This window comes from Neophocaena asiaeorientalis, unplaced genomic scaffold (genome assembly GCF_003031525.2).
Source record: "Neophocaena asiaeorientalis asiaeorientalis breed wild unplaced genomic scaffold, Neophocaena_asiaeorientalis_V1.1 scaffold225, whole genome shotgun sequence".
Taxonomy (NCBI): Eukaryota; Metazoa; Chordata; class Mammalia; order Artiodactyla; family Phocoenidae; genus Neophocaena; species Neophocaena asiaeorientalis.
In genome coordinates, this window is record NW_020172364.1 from 3,103,050 (window position 1) to 3,112,276 (window position 9,227).

The 9,227-nt window shown below is 45.7% G+C and overlaps 1 pseudogene; it reads left to right on the plus strand.

The window, feature by feature from the left end:
• Positions 1 to 203: 203 nt before the first annotated feature.
• Positions 204 to 8,128, plus strand: LOC112414788 (5-hydroxytryptamine receptor 3C-like; annotated as a pseudogene).
• Positions 8,129 to 9,227: the final 1,099 nt, after the last annotated feature.

A 9,227-nucleotide genomic window follows, 5' to 3' on the forward strand; every position in this document is an offset into this window, starting at 1 on the left:
AATTCACTTATTGAATTCCATGAGGAAAAATTATATACTGTTAAAACACAAATTATATATGTTATCGATTGCAAGACCACCAATGAGAAAAATCAACATTGCCCGTCTACTAAAACGTTACTGTCTGAGCATATTTGAGAGGTAACAATACCAGAGAATGTTTTTAAATTCTCATCTTAAAATTAGATCTAGGTGGATAACATATGGCCAGCAGCTGGTAAGCCATTGATCTAAAGGAAAAGAAAGAAAACAAAGCTTCCTCCTTGAGGCAGTCTAAGTTTATATTGCTCAGGGATTCAGAAACAGCTTGAAATTGGTATCTATTTACCTTTTATTTGTTTGTGGGTTCTTACAGTTCTAATCAAAATTCAGATTTAAAATGCTTATCTAAAGAAAAAGCCCTTATCTCGTTTATTTTTTAAATTTCTTTTTTTAAAATTTATTTATTATTTATTTATTTATTATTTTTGGCTGCGTTGGGTCTTCGTTGCTGTGCACGGGTTTTCTCTAGTTGCAGCGAACGGGGGCTACTCTTTGTTGCAGTGCGCAGGCTTCTCATTGCAGTGGCTTCTCGTTGTGGAGCACCAGCTCTAGACGCGCGGGCTTCAGTAGTTGTGGTTCGTGGGCTCTAGAGCGCAGGCTCAGTAGTGTGGCGCACAGGCTTGGTTGCTCCGCGGCATGTGGGATCTTCCCGGACCAGGGCTCGAACTCCTGTCCCCTACATTGGCAGGCAGATTCTTAACCACAGAGCCTCCAGGGAAGCCATATTTTTTAAATTTCTTGATTTATTTATGTATATGCTGCAGCATTCTATATTCTATCTGTAGCAAGTCTAAGACAAATTTTTCAAGTTTTCTTTCTTCTAGATTTACGCTATTTACCTAAAGCAGTGTTTCACAAAAATATCGGTGGAGTACTAGTCCTGCAAGATATTCTGAGAAAAAGGAATTTCCAAAAGTCAACTACATTTGGGAAATTATATACATGATATTCAAATCACATTAGCATTTTTTTAAAATACTCTGAGAAATCCTACAGTAATAAAACCTGTTTCTCCTTGTTTAATTCAGCATTTCTCAGACTTATTTGAACTTGAACAATGAAAAAAAAGCTTTTCAGAAAAGCATTGAACGGGCTTCCCTGGTGGCGCAGTGGTTAAGAATCCTCCTGCCAATGCAGGGGACATGGGTTCAAGCCCTGGTCTGGGAAGATCCCACATGCTGCAGAGCAGCTAAGCCCATGTCCCACAACTCCTGAGCCTGCGCTCTAGACCCCACGAGCCACAACTACTGAAGCGCATGCACCTAGAGCCCGTGCTCTGCAACAAGAGAAGCCACTGCAATGAGAAGCCTGTGCACCGCAACAAAGAGTAGCCCCCACCCACCACAACTAGAGAAAGCCCGCATGCATCAACGAAGACAAAACACAGCTAAAGTTTAAAATAAATAAATAAATAAATTTTAAAAAGAAAAGCATTGAACATCCTGTAGAACTAGTGTTCTGCAGAAAATGTTTTGAGAAATGCTGATCCAGAGGACTCTTTTAAAAAAGAAAAAATAAATAAACTTCCTGAAGGGGAAAGGATTCTCAAAAGATCAAGAGTGGTGCTAAGGAGAGTGGAGGGAGGGTCCTTATCAGTATGCAGCTGAGTGAAGCTGAGAGAAAACACTTTTCTGCTCATGAGAACTGGGGTTAATTCAGTCTACTCAGACATTCTAAGTCCAGAAGATTCCATTCAGGCTGAAGCAACCTGAACAACCTTGACAGAGTGAGGATAACAATAACAACTACTCTTACTGCCATTTTTAATGTTATTGCTGCTCCAATTCATTAGCTGCTCAGGATGGGATAGGCAACGTACAAATATTACCTCAAACCACATAAAACTCCTGCATGACAGGCTTTATCCTCTCAATCTTAAAGAGGAGGAAACTGAGGCAGAGAGAGGGTGACACGACTCTTAACAGAAACAGGATTTGGCCTTAGACCTTTCTTCCTGTCTTGTACCAACTAGTCTGAAAAGCTTCTTCACTGAAGCAACCTCTCCCTTGGTTTTCCTAGCCACTGATGACACTCCCTGGGGCCTTCCCTCACAGAAATCATTCTAGAATAAAACAGGTTAAACAACTGATGACTTTGGCCCACTTTCCCATATGTCTGGTTTCCACCAGGAACCAAATATTTGCACATTCTAAATCTGACAAGACCCCTGATCACCTAGGCATGGCATGGTATTTTGAAATTACTTCCTAAGGCCCTTTAAGAATCGAACAAGAAAATTAATCTCAACACTCAAAGGCAAACTTAAACACCAACCAAGTCCAAGCAGGTAACGTAAATGAGGGGAGCTGGTCAGGAATAAGACAATATGGGTGACAGAAACTGTGATGATCTAGAGAGAAATATTCTCCATCCAAAGGGCTTAACCACTTCTTAGCTTTGGCAGAAAGCATTGCTGTCGAGCAGAAATGTGAGCCCAGTACTGCTTGATCTTATCTTTCAAACAAAGCCAGAAACAGTTTTTACACGAAATCTCCCTATTCTTAAAATGTTGACAACTAACTAATTTCCTAAAAACACTAGCAGGGCCAAAAACAACATGAATTTGCAGGCTGATTGGTCATGACCTCATAAAGCAACTTCTACTGAAAAACTCTGTGATCTCCCCTCCACCCCACCCCCTCCTCCAGTATACCTGGGTCCAAATTGCTTTTGACACACGCAAAAAAAATCAAAAGTTAAGACTCGCCAGTACAGAAGTCATATTTAAAGCCTCAGAGTCTGAAGTTGATTATATAAAAGGAGACACCCCCCTGGAATTATTTTGAAAGATGGCAGCAGGGTTAAAATAAGTACGTGTGCCACTTGAAGGCAATAGAGTCATTTTGTGCCTTTCCTATGGTCCATTATATGCCACAGTGACTCTAAAGTATGAGGAAGCCATTAGCACTGCTCCAGTGACCAAATATTTTTTCTTCCTTCTCTCCAAACTGATTTGTCAGATTACTTTTGGAGACCAGGTTCAGGTCTAGTTAGGGCATGGGGTGGGGTAGTCCTCCGTGATATTCTGTTGTCACTGGGGGTGCTCATTAGAGAGATGGCTAACACTACCTGACACCTGAATTATTCAAAGCTAAGGCTTGAGGTGTGGCCTATGGTCTTTTAAGGTCAACATTATTACTAAGTCCCCAGAGAAGAGCCAAGGAGAGGAAGGTGGAAAGAGGTTGGCTCCATGGGGAAGGATTCCTCCTCTGCCTCATTCTCCACCTGCTGCTTCAAGGTAAGATGGGACAAGAGTAAGAGCACAGCATCCATATAACTTCTGGGAAACAGAGAAACCAGGCTAATTTTTATTTCTCGACAGTCAATGACTGGGTGTTCATTTTGGTAAAAATGGAAACTCATGACACTGACAGCTTTGTAGCTCTTTCTAGGGTCCTAAACAGTTAGTTGACGCCTCTCTTAATCTATTTCTCCACTCCCCATACATCTATGGGCCTCTTCCCTTTCCCCATGTCATTCTCTTTCCAGACATATAATCTACCCCACAGTTTCTGGGTATCGACTGACATTGAGAAGAAGAAAATTCTTTCTCAGTTCCCTTAAGCAAATGAAAAGAAAGATGCCAAGGGGAAGGAGGTAGAAGAGAAGATCTGTTGTGAAAGAGGGAAACTTTTTCAGCACAATTTTCCCAGTCTAGAGTAATTTCTTGTTCATTATTGAGAATAAGCAATGAGGGATAGGACAACATCAGAGACAGATAAGAACAGACTCGACCAGAAGATGTTACCACATACATTCTCTGTTTCTGCCCCACAAAGTATGACAAGAAAAGGTTTGGGTATAAGATGGGTATCAAGGAACTCTTTTTAAGATAATCTCAGTGGTGATGAGTCCTGAGTTTTAGAAGAGAACAATTACAGCACAAAGCAAGGACACAATATATATCATTAAACTGAAAACTGAGTTCCTTCTTTAAGGAGTTCCTTTCTTAAGTTCCCACAGATTGCTCACTACCTACCTGATTATTTCTCTCATCATTAATTCATGACCATCTATGCCCTGTTCATATAGTGAGGCGGAGAACTGTGATTGCAAAATCTGTCACTGACATTCACCCAAATGGCTCAAGGACAAAGGTTTGTGGTGAGATTGTTAAGAACACAACAGGACACTAAAAAGTGGTGGTCAGGACTGAATTTGCATACACATTTAGACAAGTTTTGTGTAGACAGAGAGACAATGGAATCGAGGATGGAGCGCTGACTCGGCTCACCTCATCAACTTCCACCATTTGCCTACCAGCCCAGCCCAAGCTCCCTGGCCCAGGAAGGAGGAGTCCAGACATTTCTCCCATGACCCCTGTTGTCTCTCTGTGCAGAAACACTTCCCAGACCCCAGTGCTGGCACTCCTTTCACAGTCTCTGCTCTCTACAGGAAGAGGAGACAATTTCACCATCACTTGCTCAGGATTCGACCAGCATGGGGTGGATCCCGCTGCCTTCCAAGCAGTGTTTGACAGAAAGGCCTTCCGTCCAGTCACCAACTTCAGCATCCCCACTCATGTCCACACCTCCTTCACCCTGTCTGCCATCCTGGAAGTAGTAAGTCCTGACCCAACTCTGTAATGGTCTAGTGGTGAGCAGTGGGTTCCCTGACTGGATTTTGTAAAATTAAAAGCTCATTCTATGGGGTAGGGAGGAATGACAGGGAATGCTACAATGACATCACTGCAGGTAAAAGCTCTCCCTTTTTGGGAATACGCCACAAGAAACATGATCCCAATGGACTCTCATACTGGTGCTTTCACTTGCATTTCTCACGTACCCTGGATTATATGACCTACCATTTTTAGTGGCTTATGAAAAATATCATAATTGCCACACAAAACAGCCTTGGAAATGAGTAAGAGGTGGGTGGTGGCACTGGACCTGACTTCATAAAATTAATGATCCTGGATGAAAATTGTTTTTCCAGGATATACATCTTTAACTGATGACATCATTCCTGTGGCTAAATGTGGTAAGATAGACTCAGTTTCCCCTTTGTTATGACACCTCTCTTTTTCCACTCCAAGGTCCAACTTCACAGATTAAAATGGATAAAGCTGAGAATACCCACAAATTAGACAAATTCATACAGAACCAGCCAATAATGAAAACATAAAACTTCCTGATTATTCTGCCACTTTAAGGAGGGCAGAGATGGGGCTCAGGGAGCAAGTGGCATAAACCAAGGTCATGGAAACCAATATTTAAGTGGCTCCAACACAGGAATCCAAAGCCAAGCTCAAGGTCTCCCTTGAGACCACTGAGGGGGAAGTGGAAGCAAGTAAAACTTTGTCAGTGACATTGTGACAGCTGTCACCAGAGAGAGGGTGGGAGAGTAAAGAGATGAGTTTACAAAGGAATGTAAAGTGCAAGAGACAGAGAAAGACTAAGACCAGTTCCCACCCCCTGTTTGTCCCACACCACGGTTTCCTCTAGATCTGGTACAATCCATTCCTTGGGTGGAACCCAGTGGAATGTGGGGGCATCAGGAAGCTGAGCGTGGCAACTGAGAACCTGTGGCTTCCAGATATCTTCATCGAGGAGTTGTGAGTATCTGGGCTGAAAAAAGCCAGAAGGAGACCATATCTCCAGGGAAGAGCATGAGTAACCAATAGGGGCCACACAAAGACTCACCTTAGAAAGGAGCAGCATCTGAAACCCCCAAAACATGGCAATAGGTGGAAGGAGGAGGTCAGATGAGTGGGGCTGGAGCACAGGAATGGATGACCTGAGAGAGGAAGAAGGCCAAGTCTGATGGGGAACCCACAGCACTCACCTCCCTGTCCTTCTCACACACAGCATGGATATGGATCAGACCTCTCCAGGTCTCATGGCTTATGTCAACAGTGATGATCACATCGAATACAGCAAACCAACGCAGGTGAGCAGCATCTGCAACCTGGACATCTACTTCCCCTTTGATGAACAGAACTGCACCCTCACCTCCAGCTCTTTCATCTACACAGGTGAGTGAGGCTCACATGTTGAGAGCTAGAGAAAGGGTTTGGGAAGAAGAGGATAGGAAGCTGGAAACAGTGAGGGAATCTCACCGAAAGGGGTGTGAAAGCTAAGTGGTAAGGAATCCAACAGTCTGGGCAAAGGGGTTGGGAGTGCTGGGGGAAGCTGAGTTGCCTGGATCTCCTTTGCAGTGCAGAACATGGTGTTGGGCATGGAGGAGGACGTGCAGGAGATTTTGAAAACATCACAGAACGTCGTTTGGAGCAAGGGGGAACGGGTACTTCAGGCTATCCACCAAAGAATGATGAAGATGCCTGTGGGCACCATGAGTATGACCAAATCATTTTCTATGTGAGCTCAGGGGCCCTGGATGAGATCTTCTCCTTAGATATATAGCTTATGTCCTCCACCAGAATGTAAGCTCTCCCACGAGAAAATAAGCTCCCCAGGGACAGAAATCGTTATCACTTTTTTCACTGATAAATCTCCAGTACCTAAAACAGTACCTGGCACTCAGTAAATATTGATTGAATGGATCCTTCCCGAGGAAGAAACAAAGCTCCCATGGCAGTGATTTATAGTGAGCATGACCCTCCGCCCCCTGCCAGGGCTATCAGAACTTTTTGGAGGGCAGGAATTTTTATATTTATTTTTTAAAAGAGGTGGTGGAAAAGTTATGAAACACTGTCTTAGGGATATTATGATTCCAAATCCTGGTGACCCCCAAATGTCTGCTCTGTCTTGTTTTCCCTCCCCCTGGTTTTCAATGTCCACCAGCAAAGTCACTAGAGATTAGACCTTGATGAGGAAAGCAAGCAGAAATACAATGCACACAATTGAGGGACCTAAGAATCTGGTCCCTCAATTCTGCTAAGAGCACATTGGCAGTAATAAAAATTTAGGTGGAGAAAGTTGAACCTTGGGCCAAGAAGGAATGAGATACATTTCAATGGTAAGCAGCATGGTAGAATCAAACCATGGAAAGGCAGTGTAGTGATTCCGATGGCTTTGCTGGAGAGGCAGGAATGAGAAAGGGACTTGAGGTGATGTTTCCTTAATAGAAAGTAAGGAGCAAATCTCAACTCTTGCTTTTAACTGGCTTGGCAGCCTCCCAGGCTTCTCCTCGGTTGCCTCCCTCTCCCCTCCCCACCAGGTGGCCATCAGGCGCAGGCCCAGCCTCTGTCATAAGCCCCCTGGTGCCCAGGAGCTTTCTGATAGCCATCGACGCCCTCAGCTTCTTCCTGCCGGCAGAAAGTGAGAACAGCACCCCATTCAAGATGACACTCCTGCTGGGCTACAACGTCTTCCTGCTCATGACGTTGAATGACTTACTCCCTGCCAGTGGCGCCCCCTCTCATCAGTATGGTCCCTCCCACTTTCCGGGGAAGCAAAGGCAGCAGGGGACATGGTGGGAGGCAGGTAGCAGGAGAACCGCTGCCTCTCCACTTAAGGAGGGAATGGATTCTGAGGAAAGATTGGATTTGGGGGAAAAAAATTGTAGTGAGGAATCTGCCCAGATTTATTTATAGTTTGCTTTGCCTTCAGGTGTCTACTTTGCTCTGTGTCTGTCACTGATGGTGGTCCGCCTGCTGGAGACCATCTTCATCACCTACCTGCTGCATCTGGCCACCACCCAGCCCCGACCCAGGCCTCGCTGGCTCTGTTCCCTGCTTCTACACTGTACCAGCCCAAGGAAACGCTGCCCCGCTGCGCCCCAGAAGGGAACACGGGCCTGGGCCTCAGCCCTGCCCACCTGCCTGGTGAGGGAAATCAGCACGGCCCACGCGTCCTCTCCCATCACCTCCCCTTCTCTGCTCCCGCCTCCTTCCTGCCCCCACAACCCCCCAGCTGACCTTGGCAGCCCACAGCTGAGTCTCTGTCTCTCCGTAGGTGTGAAGGAGCCCGTGGAGTTGGTGGGGAAGGCGCCAGGTCCCAGGGAGGCAGAGCTAAATGGGTGCCCTGGGTCAGCGAGGGCCCAGCAGGAGGACGAGGCTCAGAAGCAGCACTCGGTCAGCCTGTGGATGCGGTTCAGCCACATGATGGATACCCTGCTCTTCAGCCTCTACCTGCTCTTCCTGGCCCCCTCCATCGTCACGGTCATCAGCCTCTGGAACACCTAGGCAGATGCCCACCTGCAAGCTCCAGGCAAGAGCTTCTCTTGCCTCCAGGAACCAGCCAGGCTCTCATTCCTGTCCAAATCCCACCTTACAGCCCTGGCAACCACCTCGTTTTCAACCCAGCCCTTCTGTTCAGTTTCAGACCAGACCTGAATGGTCTCCTAAGCTCTCCTGAGTCAGGTCCTTGCTCCTGCACGCCATCAGCTCCCCTCAGCCCTCCCACGAATCCTGCCTGCCTGGTTCCTCAGGATTCAGGTTCTTGGAATACTTCCTTGATCGAATCTCCTCCAATAAACCCCTTTGCAGAAAGCACTGGCTCTTCTCTGCAGTATATTATAGTTTCAAAACCCTTGAGGTCGGGCTTCCCTGGTGGCACAGTGGTTGAGAGTCCGCCTGCCGATGCAGGGGACATGGGTTTGTGCCCCGGTCCGGGAAGATCCCACATGCTGCGGAGCGCCTGGGCCCATGAGCCATGGCCGCTGAGCCTGTGCATCCGGAGCCTGCGCCCCGCAACGGGAGAGGCCACAACAGTGAGAGGCCCACATACCGCAAAAAACAAAACAAAAAAAAACCTTGAGGTTGAGAGTCTTCTTGCAGAAACTTCTCATTACCAAAGTAAGAAGGATTTTCTTGTTTGTTTGTTTGTTTGTTTTTTAAGTCTATTAGGCAACATGTGAAAGTGGGGAGAGGGGAGAGAAGAGGCCAAACTCTATTACAAGGAATTATAATGAAATAGGGATTAACCTCCTAAATCGTTATCCCGGATTTAAGCTTCAGAAATTAATAATGTGCCAGAACCAGGCATCTCTTGTTTAAAGAGTGAAGCCTTTTGTCACAGCCTGACATATGACTCATTCATCATTAAACACTTAGAGTGTTAACATAATCCCGAATTCTGCTAACTGTCTGTGTTGCAATTAGAGTTGATCCGTCCCTAATCATGCTAAGAAAAGAACACTGGGTCAAGGAGAGCATGTTTGAAAATGGCATCTGCTTTACTTGGGAGTAACACAAATGCCTCCATATGAACTGGAAAATTCCCCTTCCTGGCACTTGCCTTATCATTTTGAAAGTCTTTGTCTCTTGGCTCATTATTTCCAAT